The following is a 20,597-nucleotide window of genomic DNA, read 5'->3' as shown; positions in this document are numbered from 1 at the left end:
GAAATTAAATTGAATTTTGCCTAAGTTATAGCCTTTTTAAGATTGTTGACGTTTTTAAACCTTTAAAATTTGTGTCCCGATTTGCCCCACTTCCCGTTGACCTAGAGTGCTCATATTTTGGCCAGATGCTAGTTTTATATGTACAAACAACCCCTAAAAATTTCAGGCAGATTGGTGAGGTCCAAACAACGTCCCATGCGAAGGGGTATGCCCTGTTCGTGGACTCGCTCTTAAGAATTATTTATTGGGTAATTTTAAATGCATTGTTTTTGCTGATCTCAGTGTCTTTGAACCATATTAAGTAAATTTTGAACTTTTAATATTTATTTGCAAATGCTACAGCGTTTTTATTCGCAATTCGCAATTCGCAATTTTCAGTGTAAGAACGGGCCTTGACCGATCTTATGCACAAGGTTCCCGACGAACACGCACTGCCCTTACACCTACATCTCACCCTTGCTCTGAGTCAGTACGAGCAACACGCTAGAACACGCTTTGAGTGTTCGTGCCAGGCATGCACACCTTCTTTTCCGGTTACGCATTTTAACTCGGCCGGGGGTGGTACATTAAGTAGGGTTTGATGTAAGTATAAGCGCCTAACCATTTAAAGTGTGCCTATCAACATTTATTAAAGCAAAAACTGTTTTATTTTTAGTTTGATTTCAAAAACTAGTTGTTATTTTACAGTTTTTTCTCCTGAAATCTTGCCTAATGTTGAGTCGTGTTTATCTATTACTATTTCTTTTGTCGCGGTGTTTTGTTACAATATTTTGGTCCTAAGCATTTTAGAAAAAATTTTCAAAAGTACAATAGTAATATTTGTGTTAGTTCTTTGATCATTCCATAAATTGAGCAAGGTCTCGAACCTCATTTGTTTGAAGAAAAGGGTGAAAATTGAAAATAATGGACAGTGAAAGAAATATACTATTTGAAGAATCAATAGTAAAAGAAAGATAGTAATTTATGAAGTAGATAAAGAAATTAACCGTAATTAATAAATAGAGGTAACAAACAAGTTTAGATTGTATTGAGGGCAATTTACAGGGAAGATGAGAAATTATTCAAATAGATAAATAAAGAAAAGACACATGATAAACAAAATTGACATCGTTGCCAAATTAAAGGAAGCAGAAAGTTTGTTACAGCAGCATCAATTGGTAAAATAGAGTGGAAAAGCGTTGAGAAATAAGATAATCAAATGAGTAAAATCGAAATCAAATGGAGGATAGTAAACAGAAGCCGCGTTAGAAAATCAGTGAAACAAAATAAACAGAAGATAGGTGGTAGATGAAATGGAAAGAAGAGAAATCCCGTTGTGCGATGTTTCAGGTACATCCACAGCAGTTGACTCAACATACTGCGAATCAAAACAATACCGTCTACAATCACAAATTACTTCCCTTTCCCACATTGTCGCGCCCCTTTCTTTTAGCCGTCTCGACTTTGACCCGCGGTGGTCAAAGGTTTACGATCCGTTTCCACAGGCCACCAGCTAGGTCATCATGAAAACCAAGCCAACGTGGAGGTAAGAAAATAGGACACTCGCAAGGAACCAGAGCTATACTGTTCTGATCAATTCGGATGATCTAACAGGACTACGGACGTAGTCAGTGACGCTCCTTCCAGGATGTTCCTCGCCTGTGCGTCAACTGAAGAGGTATCATCAGCATCATTCGCACTTGGCCTGCAATATTTATTTGCAAATGCTACAGCGTTTTTATAATATAATTTTATCATTTTCATATCATTAGGAAAAATATGAAAATAATATAATTTCATATTTTTCCTAATTCCCAATTTCTTCTTTTATTTAAAGCAAGAATAAATGTAGAGCTGGCTGTAGTAGATGAAATAATTCTCATGGGTTGCCATGTGCGGTAGCGAAATAGTGCCATTCAGCAAAAACTTCAAAATCTGCCATACGGTTTGAAAGATTGATCATATAAAACCGATTTTTTATATTGTGAGCCAGTTTCATCTGAATAATTGATAATTTTTTTCAATTCTGATACATTTAATTTCAAAAACAAAAACATATTTTTTCTGTTACATGTGGACACAGCTGCATCGTCTTCCAAGATTTCGAAATGATTGACAAACAAAAAAAAAAATCAAACACAAGAAACCAACACAACTGAATTTGATCTTAATCAGATCATAAATCAAATTAATCTTTGTGATTTTCTCACATTTTTCAGTTTTATACTTTGGCGTCATCCATAAAGTATGTCACGCTCTAGGGGGGGAGGGAGGGTCTGAGCAAGTGTGACATTGAGTGTTGTAAGTATAGGAAAAGTGTGACAAAGGGGGGGAGGGGGGTAAATTTTGGCTGATTTTAGCGTGACGTACTTTATGGATGAAGCCTTTCTTTTTTTTCCAGAAATCCTCCTCCTTAATCATGCTTCACGAGAGTTTAATTCATGTTAATTCATTATACACGATAATGTATCGTACACTTTTTCTTAAGAAGTGTTACTTACAAGATCAATTGCAATTTCCTGCTAGCTCTGTGTGAATTCAATTCTGCCCTGTATTGCGTGTCATTCTTGCTCTGTCCTGTGGGCTAGCACATAAATGCACCGTATACTTTTTTTTTTTAATTTAAGATTATACAACAGTTTCCTACTAATTAACTAATGATTATTTGGGATGAAATCTTATTTGAATAAATAAACAGGTAGCAGTTATTGATCAACGCGCCCGAGTGCTTCTAGCATATGCGGCGAGTGTAGCTAATTTAGGTAATCACAAATACTCAAAACTTTAAAATTCGATATCTCTGGAACGAAACATATTCCTTTCTGTCGATAAGTGATTCTTATGTAAAATTGGCCGGGGAATACGATGGTGAGGTCAAATTTAAAAAATAAATAGGGCTGTTTTGAGATACGGCCATTTAAAGTTTTCAATTGCGCAATACAGGTAGAAAACATATTTTAATCTAAATTTTGACCACGGAAATGGATTCTACGTCCAATTTCCTTCAAAATTGAGTCTAAGACCGACCCTCTCTGATTTGCGGTTCCTGAGTTATCGTCGTTTGAAGATAGGGGTTTTGCTCAAAAATCGCCAAAAAGTCGATTTTTTGGGAGGGTACAAAAATGGAGGGGGTGGTCCGATTTGGATGAAATTCGGGATTTTTGCATGTTTTGATAGTCTCAACAGCTCTGCCAAATTTGAGCAGAATCGGAGATGGTAATTTTCAAATTTGCATTTTTTCTTGCACACTTCAGGTGGAATGACCCGTATCTGTTTCTATACTGGAGCAAACGCACACACATGTGCACCTGTTTTAAGATTGTGGTATTTGTGTTTGGTCCGTTGGTCAAGCCATGTGAGTGCTATGGGATTATCTGCGGGCTTTGCGTCGTCGATACCACACCTCAGGTCAGCTCATCAGGTGTATCAAGCCAGAAGCTGATGTCAATGAGGTGTAAGAGGGTAAAGTGTCACATTTTGGGTGCTCAAGTGAACTTTTGAACTTGACGTGGTTGCAAAATCTGCAGCGAAGTTACTCGAGCTCTAAATTAGATTTAAGATGTTGAATAACAAATTGGTAAGCTCTTTACCCCATAACTGACTGACTGACTGCTAAAATGCACCACAGTTGTTGCTTTCTTTAAATGGTTCTCTCTCTGTCTGTCTGTCTGTCTGTTGGGAAACCGCCCCCAGTACACACGCAGATAGAAGATTTGAATCGTGGTTGCTTTCTTCACTTGTTTCGACCCGCAGTTATGCAACACATTTACTTTTGGATTCCAAAAAAGCCAAAGCCAAGAAATAACAATCGAAATCCTGCCATGCCATATGTTGCTGTTCGCGCTGGAATTGAGAGCAACATGCTTGCTAAGTTTGGCAACACTGCCACCTGTCATTGAGGATTATAGCGATTGCCAACTTTGAGGTTAATGTCACCCGACGACATTTGGCAGCCATTATGGCACCAACTGTCAACACTCATGGACTAATTGCAAAATGATAACTCTTGCGAAGCATGCAAATTACCCTCTGCCCTCAATGATCCAAAACATCCCGCGCAAAGAGAAAGGAACCAGACTCCGTCTATGGGCTGGGTTGAACCGGTTCGCAATTGAAGAGATATCTCCACTTCTTAATTCGGTCATCGTGGTAAGAGCTGTTGTGGCCATGCAGCCACACCAGTAACCGAGATTCCGAGCGAGTTGTTTTGGTTTCATTGTGCAGCGTTTCTCTTTGCTTCTCGGGAATGCGTTGAAGTTTGATTTGAAAACATTGAGCCTTTGCCATAATGGCGACGGTGCTATAAAAGCTTGACGTTTGACGGCCAGCCATAATGGCGTATTAATTTCTCAAACATATGAATTCATCTTTGTTGTCTGCCCTCGCAATAGTGTGGGAATCTGTCATAATGGTTCATAAAAGTCAAATTTGGCGTGTTCCACAAGATCATTAGTGCAGTTACGTGCTGCAAATTGGTGTACTTTTCCCCGCGAACATAATTGTCCAACCCCCCCAATCGTGTACCTTTGGCCCTAAACAAATCTGTTAACAAGTTTCGCCCCTTTTCCGCCCGCCCTTCAACCTGAAACCTCTTCTCCCATTGAATGCAAATGACTCCATCTGAATGTGGCTTCGACTTTTTCTTCTTGCCAACTCTGTGGGAAGCTTTCAAAGAGAAAATGAATCCCCATCAAGTCATTTTGAAGCTTTGTGCAGAAGAAAAAAACCGATGCACAAAAGTACTCCTCTTTACAGGGGAGTAGCGAGGGCTTTGGGGTAACTCGCGTAACTCAGCCACAATAGGGCGTCATCGCTCCACTACTTTTTGGGTATGGCCTGCGAACGGCGCAAATAACTTTCGGTGAACTTGTGCGAAACATTTTGAGGTGTCGGAACGGCGTGCCAAAACAAAACTGGTAAACATTGGTTTAGGGAAGGGTGGTCCATTGTGGGCTTTGACATCATGTGAGTAATTATCTACGATTCCGCAAATCGAAACAAATGTCTAAGAAGGCATACAACATTGAGAGTCATTCATACGTGTTCGGAAATTTGTAACCTGAGAAGGGATTCGCTGATCGATTTGGTGTGTTTGGCAAAGTTGTAGGTTACCGCACGGTGCTCAAAATACCTTTATTATGAAAAAAAAAGCAATCCGAGATTTTGGTGTCTATCGATTCCTTACTCCATAACGCAACTCTGAGCAAAAAATTAAAAAAAAACATTCGCTGGTGTAGTTTTCGAGATACAGCCCTTTTAAGATGTTATATCCGATTTTCAATTAGAAAACCATAACCAGGGTTGTTACGGAGAAGTCGAAAAAAAATCCGCGCCAAATCCGCGCCGTCCCAAAAACCCAATCCGCGCGAAATCCGCGCCATAATAAGAAAAATAATTTTGCGCGACAAATATACAACAGAGTTTCACAACAATTTAATATTTATGAAAGTATTTGAGAACAAAAATTAAAATCGTTTTATGATTAAGGGTTCCGTCGGAAGGAACGCAAAAACCACAAACGTTAAAATTATGTTGTATTCAATAAATAGAATTTAAAATCCAGAATAGCTTTATCTTAATCTCAAGACCCAGAATGTTAAAACGCTGAAAAATATATGATCAAATTTATTTTTGCTAGGATGAATTAAACCAGAGAGAAAAGCCATAAAAATAAATTTAGCAAAAAAGAAATTCAAATAGGGATTTGAAAATTTAAATTTAAAAAATCAATAAATTGAAAAAAATTTAAGATTTGAAAATTCATAAATCTAAGGATTAGATAAATAACATGCAGTTCGTGCTCGACACGAAATTTGTATTATATTCTTCTAAAAAATTCTCAATCCTAAAATATTACTTAAAAAATGCTCCAAAATTATCAGACTTTCTGTAATCTATGATGGTGACAAAAATTGTAGCATTTGTAGCGGTTCTTTTTATTAAGATCCAGAGTTTGAGAATTTAAGAATTTAAGAATTTAAGAATTTAAGAATTTAAGAATTTAAGAATTTAAGAATTTAAGAATTTAAGAATTTAAGAATTTAAGAATTTAAGAATTTAAGAATTTAAGAATTTAAGAATTTAAGAATTTAAGAATTTAAGAATTTAAGAATTTAAGAATTTAAGAATTTAAGAATTTAAGAATTTAAGAATTTAAGAATTTAAGAATTTAAGAATTTAAGAATTTAAGAATTTAAGAATTTAAGAATTTAAGAATTTAAGAATTTAAGAATTTAAGAATTTAAGAATTTAAGAATTTAAGAATTTAAGAATTTAAGAATTTAAGAATTTAAGAATTTAAGAATTTAAGAATTTAAGAATTTAAGAATTTAAGAATTTAAGAATTTAAGAATTTAAGAATTTAAGAATTTAAGAATTTAAGAATTTAAGAATTTAAGAATTTAAGAATTTAAGAATTTAAGAATTTAAGAATTTAAGAATTTAAGAATTTAAGAATTTAAGCATTTAAGAATTTAAGAATTTAAGAATTTAAGAATTTAAGAATTTAAGAATTTAAGAATTTAAGAATTTAAGAATTTAAGAATTTAAGAATTTAAGAATTTAAGAATTTAAGAATTTAAGAATTTAAGAATTTAAGAATTTAAGAATTTAAGAATTTAAGAATTTAAGAATTGAAGAATTGAAGAATTTAAGAATTTAAGAATTTAAGAATTTAAGAATTTAAGAATTTAAGAATTTAAAAATTTAAGAATTTAAGAACTTTATTTGAGAATTTATAAGTTTTTGTTCCATTGATTGTTTTTATTATCAATTTTCAAAATTTGTAAATTTGGAGAATTTATTCTTGATTTTTAAATATTTTGAATTCCTGATTTTTTGGAATTTTTTTTATTTAGAAATTTAGATTTTTTTATTGTTGGCTATTTAAAATTCAGAATTTTTCAATTTTTGGATGTAACAACTATAAAAATTAAAAAAAATAGAATTTTAGAACTTCTGAACTTTTCATTTTGAATGTTGGAGCTTTCATATTTGAATATTTAGATCTTTTTATTTTTTCATGTAAATTAAAAAAAAACCTTTCTACGGGTTAAATCCTAACTAAAATCAAAGGCGGAAAGCCAGCTTCTGTTCCGTCCAATATTGCTCATATTTGGGATTTGACCACAATACGTCCACCAGAGCACCCCCAATATTTTTTTTTTGTGTAATCCGAATATCTATAGAAAAGCTTGAAATATGGTTCAAAAGAATCAAATCAAAATGTATCCAGTATAAAATAAACAATACATATTGTTGATAAAACATAACCTGAAACTCATAAGAGATGGAATATTTAGAACCCGTATCAGATGTTAATAATGAGTTGAGTGTAAAAATAAATTTATTTAAAAAATCTTTAACAAAAATTATCTCTTCTTGTAGATTATTTCGACGTTTCTTATTAAAAAATTACAAACAAACATTTCCGGAAAAAATCAATTTTGTTTCAGTAACAACTTCTAAGAAATTGAAGTTTTTGCACTTAAAAAAATTACAGTAATTCCTGATAATAATTTTCTTTATAACTTGAAAGTTAATTATTTAACCCTGGGCCTTGTAAAGTCAAGGGGCATGATTTGATCCTAGTGCATTAGTTAAAATTTGGGTATACATTATTTTTTATAAGCACTATGGACACCACTTCATGCTACGAGAACTCGCTTTGCCGCAGCCCCAGGGCTTAAGCGTTGACCGATAAGCTGTCTTCGTGAACTAGGTAGTTCTCCGATAGTGAAAATATCACAATTGCACAAGACACCGCTGCTTCTGTGACTTTTTCACTATCACAATGTGGGATTTAGGTGGGACTTCAGGATAGTAAAATTGATTTGTTGCTTAGCATTAGCATTTAAAATAAATCTGTATCCTTTCCAAATCTATTTGATGTTAAAGTTAGTTGCAATTGTAAAGTTAGAGTAATGCTGTCAATAAACTTTGATTGATGTAGAATACTAGGCATTCTTTTATGTCAAATTGTCCATAGAGTCTCGATCAATCAATAATGAAATGATATCGGACAAAATTCGTTGATCTGTTGAACTAACGGTTTTCGGATTATGGTTGTATTGACCATTGTTGCGAATCGAGGAACTACGGATCTTTTGACGTAAATGGTCATTTCTTTTTCAAATCGCGATTTCTATCCTATTTGTATATCAGTTCACAAATTTTTATTGTTTTTTGATAGAAGTAGTAACGTTTACTTTTGAACATTAAGTTTAGAGGATTTTAGATTAAAGTTTAGATTTTCAATTTAAAGTAGTTAGCAAATGAATATTTGGACTTAAATGAATAATTGAATAAGTTGGACTTATGAATAACACACAACTGTACATTTATTCTAGAGTCAGATCCATACAGCGTCAGTGTTTATTTGGTCGAAGTGTACTAATTCATTGGCAGATCTGATTCTAGTTGTAATGTACGACAAGACTACTGACGGACGTGACAGGACGAGGGCCCAGTTTAGAGGTTTCAACATCAACGATGTGCGGCTGGACCACCCTCCCAAAAAAAAAAAAAAAAAAAAAAAAAAAAAAACTTGAAAGTTAATTATTTTATTTATCAAAATTGTCATCCGCGCGAAATCCGCGCCTGAGCAAATTAAGCCAGCAAATCCGCGCCAAATCCGCGCTATCCGCGCGAAACGCGCCATCCGCGCGATCCGCGCCGTCCGTAACAACCCTGCATAACAATCTATACAGTTTTGGCATTTCAAAGAATATGCATTTCGAGATAATGACGAATTTTGCTTCATATGACTGTCAAGTAACTCTGGGCAAAGTTTCAGAAGGTTTGCTGATGTAGTTCTCGAGATACAGCCATTTTAAAATGTTATTTCTGATTTTTTCTAAGAAAATCTGTAAAATCAATACAATTTCAGCATTTCAAACAATATGTATATTAGGGTGGTCCAAATCCGGACTTTTTTGGGGCTACCCCCTGAAATCAAAGATTGACCCATCACTAGGCTAAATTCCAAATTTGAGCTCATTCTGACCACGGGAACCCCTCCCTCCAATCGCTTAAGGTTTGTATGGGAAAAATCGTCAAAATGTATGGAGAAAAGCAACTGTTTTACTTTTTTACCTGTGGAAGGCGCCAAAGTTATCCGATTCTTACCATTTCTCAAATGTAGAACCTTCATTAAATTTAGAACAACTTTCCCGAAGACACCATATTTTTAGGATTTTTTCCCGCGAAGTTATTAGCGCCCAAAACTGACCCATTTTGCGCGGCCAGCTGTAAGGGGCTACCTAACAACGATGTTTATTTCCAACACACGTGCTCTCTCTCAGGTTCAAACTCTCTCACGAGCTTGCTTGCCTGCCTGCCTGCCTTATTTATTTTGTCCTTATTTGTTTTTTAAATTTGATTTTAGTTATCTACGGTAGATTTTCTAGGAATAAATCGGGCTGCCAAAAATCCACCAAAGCATTTACCACATTGATTACACAAAAAACTGTAGTAGAAAAGTATCCACCACGATCTACCGCAATAAATTTTTGACAATTCGACGCCAACGAATTATTTCAAGAAAATCCGCTGCGGTTGACCCAAATCAAATTGACAATACAACACAGAAAAAAATGTTAATATTCATCATGAAAAGGTGACAGATTTTTGAAAAAATGTGTAATATTTCATCAGAAAATGATGAATTTTCATCAGTTTCTGGTGAATATTCATCAGGTTCACATTTTTACACATTTTTTAGGTAATATTACTCAAAAAAGAGGTAATATTCAACCTACCAAATTTTCAACACTTCTAAATTCAACTTTTTTTTTCTGTAACCTACACAGAAAAAAAAATTATGGTAATATTCCTCAGGAAATGGTGACAGATTTTGTGTCAAAAAAATGTGTTATATTACATCAGGAATTGGTGAATTTTCATCAGTTTTTTATGAATATTCATCAGGTTCACATTTTTACACATTTTTTATGTAATATTACTCAAAAATTAGTAAGAAAGGCAAAAGAGGTAATATTCAACCTACCAAATCTTCAATATTCCGAAATTCAACTTTTTTTTCTGTGTATACGGACAAAATGATGGTAATATTCATCAGGAAATGGTGACAGATTTTGTGTCAAAAAAATGTGTTATATTACATCAGGAATTGGTGAACTTTCATCAGTGTCTGATGAATATTCATCAGGTTCACATTTTTACACATTTTTTGGGTAATATTATTAAAAACAATAGGTAATATTCAACCAACCAAATTTTCAACATTCAAAAATTCAACGCAGTGCGTACAACCCAAAACACCAAATCGTCCACAAAATTTCTTCTACACAGAAAAAAATGATGGTAGTATTCATCAGGAAATGGTGACAGATTCTGTGTCAAAAAGAATGATGAATTTTACCTCATAAAATGATGAATTTTCATCAGTTTTTTGATGAATATTCATCAGGTTCACATTTTTACACTTTTTGCCTTCTTCACCTTACTGAGGAAAGGCTATAAAATCACTCGAAAAATGAACTTATTGATTTGACCTCGTAGACCCACCTTCACGTATACATATCGACTCAGAATCATGTCCTGAGCAAATGTCTGTGTGGATGTGTGTAGGAGGGTGGACAAAAAAAAATGTCACTCGATTATCTCCGGACTAGAGAAACGGATTTTGACCGTATTAGTCTCATTCGATCCGTCTTGGGGTCCCATAGGTCTCTATTTAAAATCAGCAAGTTTAGTTAAGTTATGCTAAAAAAAGGATTTTGGCGTATGTCCGGAAGATTGTAAAAAGGGTGATTTTTGCAAGAAAACCTATCATGTTATACATTTTTAGAAAAGTATTAAAAAGACGTTTCCAATGAGCCCAAAACATTGAAGATCTCACTTAAGTGTTATTTATGCACTTTTTGGAAGCCGGATCTCAGATATTTCAATGAAGATGATGTCCGGGTCCATCATGCGACCTGTCGTGAGTTAGATAATCAAAAGACCTTCCAAATGAGTTTAAAACATCAAAGATCTGACAACCCTATCAAAAGTTATCAGCACTTAAGTGTTATTTATACACTTTTTGTAGGCCGGATCTCAGATATTTCAATGAAAATGGTGTCCGGGTCCATCATACAAGCAATCGTTAGTTGAATAATCGAAAGACCTTCAAAATGAGCCTAGAACATCGAGGATCTGACAACCCTATCAAAAGTTATTAGCACTTAAGTGTTTTTATACACTTTTTAGATGCCGGATCTCAGATATTTCAATAAAAATGATTTCCGGGTCCATCATGCGACCCATCGTTAGTTAGATAATCGAAAGACCTTACAAATGAACCTAAAACATCGAAGATCTGGCAACCCTATCAAAAGTTATTAGCACTTATGTGTTATTTATACACATTTTGGAGGGCGGATTTCAGATATTTGATAGAAATATAGTCTGAATCTTCCATGCGAACTATCGTTAAATAGGTTTTTTTATCAGACCTTGCCGATTAGCCAGAAATATTAAGGTCTGCGAACCCTATCAAAAGAAATGAGTAATAAAGTTGTTTTGTTAAACATGTTAAGGGGAAATGTTGCTATTTTTACTGAATGTATTGACTGTATGAATGTGAGGAAGACACCAACCACCTAAAGGTGGATTAAGTAACGTTTTTATGTTATATTACTCAAAAACAAGGGTAATATTCAACCTACCAAATTTTCAACATTCCAAAATTAAACTTTTTTTTTCTGTGTAAAGATACAAATATTTGAGCTTACACTTGCCCATTTTGTATGAAGTTGGTTTCTTTCACCTTAAAAAGCTATTGAAAGACAGTAACATCGACACTTTTTTGTTTTGTATGACCAGCCCTAACCATTTAATAGACAATTATGGAAAAACTACACCCACGATTCCGAATTGAGAGAATTGTTCCCTCAAAATATATTGAGGGCTCAGCGCCAGAATCGAGAGAATAGTGCTACCAACTCGCACCACCAAAAAAAAAAAAAAGTTCATTCGTTAATTGAAACAATAAATCTCAAACAAGTGTCATATAGGGGCAGGGGGGGCAGAATGGGCCACCCTTGGTTTTGGGCTTAAGAATGGATTTAGACAAACCGTAAGGCATGGGTCTTATAAAAGACGTCAAATAACATCACCAAACCGAAAACAACTTTTGAATTCATTGTATTTTTCGAATTATGAGCAAAAATGTAAATTTATTGACAAAACCACGCAAATGTTGTTTATTTCGAGTTTCTTAAATAAGCTTTCTCGAAAGTTAGATTGTTTGAAAAAGTTTGTTCAATGTTTATAATGTAACCAGGAGCTATTACGAAGGTAATCAAACAACAACGGAACCTCAAATCAATTTAGAGGCTTGGTGGTGAAAGTGTTAAATTAAAATCCACTTGGGGCAGAATGGACAACCCTTTTCCTGCCTTATAAAAACAATCAAAAGTTATGAAATTTTGGTTATATGGATTATGTCGCTCCTGGTAAGTTCAAAAATCACGTTTAATGCAACATTAGTTGATTTTTAAGTTGTTTTGATGCTTATTTGTAAAAATAGTGTCTTATTTCAACATATTAAAACTATTTTCAAAAATGTTTGTTTTGGTAAGTGACTATTTTCATAAAAGTGGTCTAACTTCATGGAAACTATGTTAGAAAGGTCCCTTTAATCATTTATTATCTCCTTTCAACGTTTTATTAGACAAAATGGCTTGTTTTCTAAGGTGGCCCATTCTGCCCCGGACCCAGGAAAAGCAGCCGAAAAAAACTTTTTTTTAGGTTGCTCAAAAATAGTTTTCAGCTAAAAATTTTCATCAACCAACATTGAACATTGAACAACAACATTGAAGGGAACATCCCAAAGCATAAGCCTTCTACACTGAATTCATAAATTTGTATGTTTTTCTATGGTTTTTGGCGCATTTTACTTCGGCGGGCTATTCTGCCCCCCTGCCCCTACCGACATCTAACCACAACTTGTTCACCAAGCTGGGTGGCCGAGGTAGTTAAGTCATCGAGTTAGTATGTCAAAGGTCTCTGGTTCGATTCCCGTAGTCGGCACATTGAGTTTTTTGTTTTGACGGATGAACTTTTTTTTTGCAAATGAACCTCGAGGGAATAATTCTCTCGGACTAGCGCTGGCCAGTTTTGGGTGTAATTATGCATTATGGACTCTTTTGACCCAGAGAACACATACATTTGGGTAATTCTCTACCAACTCACACGAAATCGGGAAAAGTTGCCCCGACCCCTCTTCGATTTGCGTGAAACTTTGTCCTAAGGGGTAACTTTTGTCCCTGATCACGAATCCGAGGTCCGTTTTTTGATATCTCGTGACGGAGGGGCGGTACGACCCCTTCCATTTTTGAACATGCGAAAAAAGAGGTGTTTTTCAACAATTTGCAGCCTGAAACGGTGATGAGATAGAAATTTGGTGTCAAAGGGACTTTTATGTAAAATTAGACGCCCGATTTGATGGCGTACTCAGAATTCCGAAAAAACGTATTTTTCATCGAAAAAAACACTAAAAAAGTTTTCAAAATTCTCCCATTTTCCGTTACTCGACTGTAAAAAATTTTGGAACATGTCATTTTATGGGAAATTTAATGTACTTTTCGAATCTACATTGTCCCAGAAGGGTCATTTTTTCATTTAGAACAAAATTTTTCATTTTAAAATTTCGTGTTTTTTCTAACTTTGCAGGGTTATTTTTTAGAGTGTAACAATGTTCTACAAAGTTGTAGAGCAGACAATTACAAAAATTTTGATGTATAGACATAAGGGGTTTGCTTATAAACATCACGAGTTATCGCGATTTTACGAAAAAAAGTTTTGAAAAAGTTAATTTTTGCGTTTCTCTTTGTTTCGTCGTCCGTGTCTGTCGCGGGTGACCATGAATGGCCATGATCGATGACGACCAACTTTTTCAAAACTTTTTTTCGTAAAATCGCGATAACTCGTGATGGTTATAAGCAAACCCCTTATGTCTATATATCAAAATTTTTGCAATTGTCTGCTCTACAACTTTGTGGAACATTGTTACACTCTAAAAAATAACCCTGCAAAGTTAGAAAAAACACGAAATTTTAAAATGAAAAATTTTGTTCTAAATGAAAAAATGACCCTTCTGGGTCAATGTAGATTCGAAAAGTACATTAAATTTCCCATAAAATGACATGTTCCAAATTTTTTTACAGTCGAGTAACGGAAAATGGGAGAATTTTTAAAACTTTTTTAGTGTTTTTTTCGATAAAAAATACGTTTATTCGGAATTCTGAGTACGCCATCAAATCGGGCGTCTAATTTTACACAAAAGTCCCTTTGACACCAAATTTCTATCTCATCACCGTTTCAGGCTGCAAATTATTGAAAAACACCTCTTTTTTCACATGTTCAAAAATGGAAGGGGTCGTACCGCCCCTCCGTCACGAGATATCAAAAAACGGACCTCGGATTCGTGATCAGGGACAAAAGTTACCCCTTAGGACAAAGTTTCACGCAAATCGAAGAGGGGTCGGGGCAACTGCTGTGTGAGTTGGCGGAGAATTACCCATTTAGATATCAATACAGGAAGGTTTGATATCTTGATAGTTCTGAAAAAAACCTCAAAAATTTACATTTGAGAAGCAACAAAAAACATATGAAGAACATCTTTCTAACTTTTTTTGGTAATTAAGTAATTTTTTTGGTTATTTTATGCTTTGAATTGTAATTCTGTAAAGATTGTAAAAAAAGGATACGTCATTTGATACTTATATTGCAATTTATGCAAAATTTGAATATCATAAAAAATACATTATTTTGTGAACATTAAAGTATTTTACACTAAAACAACCAACAATAAAAATTGATACTACAAGCCATTGTTACAACATATGAATGAAAAAAGTGTTTTAAAAAGTATTTAACACCAGTTCACTTGTTTTTCGACCATACGTTTTCAAAAAATGTAAAATCCCAAGAAAAAATGTCGCAAAAAAATTGTTTTTGTTGTACTGTATATCTGAATTTTTTTAAAAGGTCCAATAAACCAAATTTTCAGTTTTTGCTTTTTGGGTGTTTTTGGAAAAGCCTTGAGTCAGGGGTATTAAAAAACACCCTAAAAGCAATTTTGAAAATTTGGTTTCTTGGACCTTTTAAAAATAAAGTTCAGATATGGAAAATTAACTGAAATAAAAATTAGTTTTGTGCTAACCTAAATATGCTTAAATCGATTCTGAACGCAACGGAATGCGTTTAAAATTGATTTCAGTTAATTGCACTTAAATTTCTAATGATTTTTTGATGATTTTGAAAAAGAGTCACTCTCCCCTATGTGACGAATGCTGCTGCTGCTGGTGCAAAAGTCGATTATGCAGTCACCTTCTCTCCTTGGAGTATAGTACTCTGCACTATGCTGCCCCTTCAGTGGTGTGTACAGTCGACTTACACTACTTTTTTTTTTTTGCTTTGCTCAAGCCCACAACTCCACAGCGCATTCTCTCATGTTGTGTGGTGTGACTCAGCCAGCAGCATTCCTACTTTTCCTCCGTCATATGATCGGCGTCGTCGTCGTTGCTGTGGTTATGAATCATGACGTGCCAATGTGCATAAAATACAATCTCACGCGCCGCTGCATTGCACCTTCGAGCGAGCCACTTGAAAGTGTGCTGCTTTTTTCGTATGGAAAAGGGTGATTAATTTCCCTAAAAGGCTTTGCCGAATGGGCCTAAAATGACGTCGGTAAAAGTGTACCGTTAAAAGTTGCAAATTTTGCCCAATTAGCTTGCATTTGTGTGTACTATGCGAGCTTTATTTATTATTATTTTTGGTCACGAAACTGTTGATTTACTGTTTTAAGCACTTGGAATTACCAGCATTAAAATTTTGGCTTCAGTTTAAGAACTTTGAGTTGTTTTTTTTAATCAGTTCAATAGAAGATTAATCTGCATAAAATTACAACAAGCATCACAATGCAAATGATGCATCCTCAAGCAAACTGTAGAAAGTGCGATTTGTTTCACATTCGTTGCATTGTGGTGGCAATCTTATTCAAATTAGCGATACCTCCGCGTGGTGGATTGCTGCGGTTTAACTTTCTGCTCTTGCCATTTTTTGTTGTTGTTGCACCACAGTTCCCCATTGTGCATGATTGTACCCTACTTTCGACCTGTCAGAGAGATAGAGAGAGTGGCGAAAAATAATTAAAATAAAGCCTCCGCAGCTGTCAGATTAGCACCGCATTTGCGGTTTATCGAATTTCTCTCGCAAAGTGAATGAAAACAGTTTTCCATTGTTCTGTCATAATGCCAAGTGGTTTGTGCTAAGCCACCCACCACACTGCAAATTGGTGATACAGCTCGTTGGCTATTATCATTTTGCGCTCCCAAACTGAGAGGACTAAGAGAGAGAGAGAGAGAGAGAGAGAGAGTGGAAGCAATGACTGTACGGTTTCGTGTGCAAATATTTATTACCCGATTCAGTTGGCGGCATTATCTCTTCTATCAGGGGTTGTCAAACTGCATTTGTTTTGTTTATTGCATGCAAAGAAATTTTGAAAAATGTTTTATTTTTCGGTATATTTGCTTTTGAATATTCACTTTTAATATTCTTAGTTTGTACACTTTTATTTCAAACGCGTTTGATATTTTTTTTCTTTTTCGTTACTGTATTTTATTTTTAAAAACTTGTCCTTTGACTCTTGCCAAAGTCGAAGGAATACGTTAAGGGGTTACATACATGTTAATCGGCAAAAATGTCAGAGGTTTGTTTGAGCACAAACTCAAACTTTTTTAAATCTGTTTTCAGGACATCAAAATATACATTTTCAACTATTAACAAAATAAATTTGAAGTCATTTGGTTGTATCATTGCTGAGATACAGCTGTATCAAGTTAGTATTTTCAAAAAACGGGTATATGTATGTATGTATGTATGTATGATCCCCATACCCGCAGGCAACTTGGTCCCGAAACACATGTGAGCGCTAGGTGAACAATTCGATCATCTTTTACTCCGTAATCTGTACACCCACGTGCATAAGTTTTTTTGCACGAATTTTAGTGCTACAAATACCGGCGCATAAAACAAAATGATTTCCCTTTTCCCTCCCCAAGCGCCGGAAATTTGTAGCGGGTGTAGGGACACTTTGCATAGACGCCCTTGCTCCCATCACGTCACTGAGGGTATGGAGCGACGAGAAATTAATAAGCATGCCCCCCCAGTCGAACCTTCATTAGAGAAGCAGGCAATCCACAACTCACAGCGAACGACCAAGGGAACACCCTACCGCGTATATAATATGGTTGGCGTAGTTGTCTTTAGTGAAGTGTATGAATGATAGAGTGGATGTAAGAGTTATTTGAAAATAATAATGGAAAGCTCTCACCAAACAACCGAGCCTTCACATCTGAGACGAGCTTCAAAAATGTTCATCTCGAAGTTTTGAGTTTAAATCTTCAATCTTGAGTTGCTCTATTTTGGAGCGGCCGTGGCTGACTGGTTACGGTGTTCGCTTTGTAAGCGAATGGTTCTGGGTTCGATGCCCATCTGCTCCCAACGAGAAAGTTAAGAACACATAAATTTGAAATGATGAATATGACCGAAAAATCAAAGTCGCTCGAGGCGGAGTTCGAACCCCCGTACTTTGGATTGGTAAGCAAAAATGCTAACCACTAGGCCATGTCGACTTGGTGAGCGTGAACTGGAATTAGGAATACTGTTACAGAGAGCGAGTTGTGGCGCTATAACCACGGCAAATAGTGTCCAGGGCATTCGTGGAAATACAATGTCCCATCCCAGAGGGTCCCGGAGTACCAAACCTTCTTAGCATGGTGCTCCCAACGAATACAACCAAATCTCGGAGCGTATGGTGGTGTGTCCCCACGCTTCTTCCTCCCCTGTCGATTCAGAATTGTGTTGATGTTCGAACACTCAGTGCTCAAACTCAACCCAATTACGAGTCATCTCTGCGATACGGCTTTACGCAGTAGGCCTGGCCGCTTTAACGCTTGTGTTGTTTCAATGCATTCCGATGCAATGGCGCACTACAAATGTTAATAAATGACAAGAAGAGTGCTAGGCGTCATCTAACCTAAGGCACTCTCCAGGATCCCTTCGAAAGATTGGCTGCGCTAGGGTCTGATTAGATTAGATTAGATCAATCTTGAGTTGCTCTATTTCTCCGTCCGCGGTGCCTGGTACTTTTCCCGCGATCCATTCAAGATGTTCTTCTCATACTTCCGCTTGGCCTTCAGAGGTGTTGAGACATTCTTGATCTAGAACTTGATGGCTATCGGCATTCGGCACACTCCCGGCATAAAGCTGACCGTAACGCGAATGTCGGTCAGTACACGGAGATACCGGCCAGGGCAAATCTAAGAAAATCTTGGTTAATTTAACTAAAAGTATGGGTTAATTTTTTACACAGCTTTTTTTCAACAATCGATTGTTGATTTTGTAAACCCAAAATTGCTGACCACCAGTAACTAAAATCAACTAAAAAAATAGTTGGAATTGCCATTTTCGTTGGTTAAATGGCCGAAAAAAATTCTAGCAGTCGACTGCTAGAATATTTTTTTCAGAAAATTAACTAATTTTTTTTTGTTTTAAGCTGAAATATTGTGGAATATTCTGTAAAAAACAGGCTGGGCCATACTTTTCAACTATTTTTCAACAATTTTTTTCGTTTTATTAACTGAAATATTTTTGCATGCTGCAAATTATTAGTGAATTATAACAAAACATTTCTTAATTAAACATAATTTATGTTAGTGTCGATATATATTTTCTTTAATTATCTAACGATACAGGCCGGGCTGAATTTCTAGCTATAATTTTAACTAATGTCTTACTTAAATACAGAAAAACATTCGTGCATGTAGTCAATAATTAGCTATTGTTAGCAATATTTTTATTGAATTTGCAGTAAATTTTATAATTATTGCTCACAAATTAATGCTGGGTGTTTTTATATTCGCATTAATTCTGCCTAAAATTTTAACTTTTTGTACTAATTTGTTTTTTTTTTTGCATGAAGTTATTAAATTACTGTTAAAAAGCATCAAAACAAAACTTTTTATTATCTGTTATTATAAAACATGTAAAGTTTGATTAAAGTTTGAAAAAAATACGTTGCATAAATCTAAAAAAATAATAATAAAACATATTACAAATTTTGTTAAACATATTTATAAAAGATGTTTAATTTCTCGTGAATTCCTTGAAGATATTTCACCAAGTAAGTTATTATGTTGTACAAAATTAAGTGTTGTATTCTCTTACCATCACTGTGCAATCATCCGATAAGTCATCATCATCTACAACGGTCTCAGGTTTAGTTATTTTTCACACAGAATTTACACCAAAACGAACCATTTGCTGCAAATAGACATATAAAATTTATTAGTAATTTGATACAAAATCCTTAATTTTGTCTATAAACTGAAAAAAGGATCGTAAATAAATGTAATTATAATGAGGAAAGAAGAAATATCAATAATGCTCCGTTTCCTGAAAACAATATTTTGAGTTTTACTTACCAGTTTATTTAGCAGTCTTCTATTAACAGCATTTTTAAAATATTTCTATCTTCTTTTGTATATCTTTTATAAATTTTACTTTTTAGACATTTCCCATTATCTCATTTTTATTTTGATATTATGTGTACTCATTTCCATATATTTTATGGTTGATGATTCTGAAAAAAATGGTTCATTAAAATTGTATCCATCGTGAGCACGAAGGTTTTTGATTATTCAGTTTTCTAATTAAAATCACAACAGATAAATTGTTATGTAAAAATAAATCCATACTTACTTAGATTAACCAACCTTTTGTTAAATTTGCCCGTGCAAGTATTGTCGTGCAAGAGTTCGCCCGCCTCTTCCTTTCACTGCCCTTCCCTTTCCTTAAAACATTGTCATGAAGTCCCCTCGCATCAGAGGTCCTCATTGCGAATGTCCTCGTCTTGTTCTTCATAGTTTATCACCTGCAAAGAAATCATCAACAAACTTACTCACCAATTGCACCTCCACAGTTGCAACAGTGTTCACTTCGATTTGCACTTCAACATTAGCCAAATAGTGTGATTTTCACCTTTCACATTCTCTCACTTCACAATTAACAACACAAACTCAACAAATCGACCGCTCTTGTTCGAATCCTGACTTCAAATGACAAACGTAAACAAACCCAAGTTCATCTTTTAAATAATCAACCAATTGATATTTACATTTAACCAAAAAAAATCTTGATTTTTCTAAAACCAAAGCTAACAGTCGAGCACGTTCATTCGAGTTCGGGAAATCTGTTAGCTTTTTGCCTTTAGCATTTTCAACAAACAGGTTATTGAATTATTACTGAATTTTGGTTGATTCAACTGAAAATTGGCCGTAACAAGTACGTTTTTGTGAAATTTACGAAAGTAAAATCAACAATTTTAATTGTTAAAATTTCTGGGCACAGTCTCTCCGTGTACGGATAAAGAATCTTTCTTCATTTTTCTCTTCGGAAAACTCCATGAAAATGACAGGAGCAGAAAAATTTACGTCCGGCCTGCCGCGCAACCTACTTCGATCCAGTTAGTATTTTCAAAAAACGGGTGCCACGATATCTTAACAATGCCTTGACCAAATCGGCTCAAAATGTTGGTGAAGACTCGT

General features: G+C 34.9%; 1 protein-coding gene across 4 annotated transcripts in view; it reads left to right on the top strand.

Moving 5' to 3' along the window:
• The window catches only part of LOC120415886 (FHIP family protein CPIJ015043), a 63,110-nt gene that overhangs the window by 15,479 nt on the left and 27,034 nt on the right, over window positions 1-20,597 (top strand). The window lies entirely within an intron of this gene.

This window comes from Culex pipiens, chromosome 2, assembly GCF_016801865.2.
Source record: "Culex pipiens pallens isolate TS chromosome 2, TS_CPP_V2, whole genome shotgun sequence".
Classification (NCBI taxonomy): domain Eukaryota; kingdom Metazoa; phylum Arthropoda; class Insecta; order Diptera; family Culicidae; genus Culex; species Culex pipiens.
Note: the sequence above shows the minus strand (reverse complement) of the source record. Positions and strands in the feature narration are given on the sequence as shown.